Consider the following 1,574-nt stretch of genomic DNA (forward strand, 5'->3'; position numbering starts at 1 on the left):
GGAGAAAGATGAGACTTTCTTCTTCCCTCTATAAAATTTTACATCCTCAGAAACCCTATGCAGAGTCACTATGAGTCAGAACCGACTCCCTGACACATCACCAACATACCAGTCAAATCTTAAGAAGAGGCTTGCTCCTGGAATTTAAAGGTCTAAGTTTTGCAAAATAACTAAGCATGTGATGTTGGCACAGAACCAGGCAGTATTTCATTCTGTTGTGCATAATGTCACTATGAGTTCATTCCGAATGGATGGCACCTAACAACAACAACTAACACGCTTAATACAATAGAATTCTCTTAGTAGTTAATATTTTTCTATTGATTGTTTTGCAGATAAGTTATATTCATAGTCATACATAAAAGTGAGAATCTGTACATCTCCAATGACATAGAGAACATTAAAAAATACTCTTTTGATAAGTTTAGCAACATTAAAAAAAATAATTACTTAAAAATCATTATTACTGATCTAAATAATCTCAAGAGTATAACCCAATAATGATTATGAATCAGGAGACAGGAAGAGTTGGCCTCTGTAAAAGGGCAAATCACTAGTTCCCAAGAGCTTTTCAGAGCTATGTCCTCTATATGTCCTTCCTAAAGGAAAAAGTTGTTTATAAAAGAATCTAGAAGTAGACATGTTGCTATGACTAAAAATATATAATGTGAATCTTCCTTAAAAGTGACTACAATTTTGCATAGTGAAGGGGCTGGTTTATGAAATTTTCTGGTCTCTCCAAGTTGTGCAAATAAATATTCATATTAGGCAAGATAATATTTTCCTCATTTTTCAGTTATTATTGTATGTTTTAATTCATGTTTTTCTTTAAAATTACTAATGAATACTTCACTGAATAAGAAGAAATACATGTCAAGAACATTGTCATATATCATAAGTCTGACCCATATGTTATGTTTATGCTAAAAAATATTCCAAATGTTTTCATTCTAATATTTATTTTGAGCTGCTGTGAGTCAAGACTTTAATAGCAACCACAATTTTATTAAAAACATTAAAATGGCATATAAATATAACCAGTGTAAGCAGAAAAACATTATTATTTTTGTTATAAATCGTAATATAGAAGCAAAGTTATGAAGTGTTTTGTTATAAAAATGGATTATTTTAAATAAAATGTCAAAAACTGGAATTTTAACATTTTAAAAGCTATAACCCCTCAAAAACAGGTGTTCCAAAAAGGAAAATAAATAGTATCAGAAATAGAACAGCCCAAATACTTAAGTTTAGAAATAAAAATATGATTAAAATTTCATGATTTGAAATTCTTCAAGACGTACGTAAGTGAATAAGTTGAAGTTAGATTAGTTATTGCATGGGAAGGGTTCACACAAAGCTACAGAAGCACGTTGATGTAGAATATGGATGGAATAATAGCCTTTTGTTTAATTTTGGAATGTATGTCTAACTGAAGTAAAGTTGCCTTGTGAAGAAGCATTTTAAAGTAAGTTTTTTTTTTGTTGTTCGTATGTATTATGTACAAATGTGAAGGTAGGTTATACTGGTCATAAAGGAACTCGGGGGGAGGCAAACTATCAATGGGAAAATTATAG

Source organism: Chrysochloris asiatica, unplaced genomic scaffold (genome assembly GCF_000296735.1).
Source record: "Chrysochloris asiatica unplaced genomic scaffold, ChrAsi1.0 scaffold00352, whole genome shotgun sequence".
In the NCBI taxonomy this organism is placed as follows: domain Eukaryota; kingdom Metazoa; phylum Chordata; class Mammalia; order Afrosoricida; family Chrysochloridae; genus Chrysochloris; species Chrysochloris asiatica.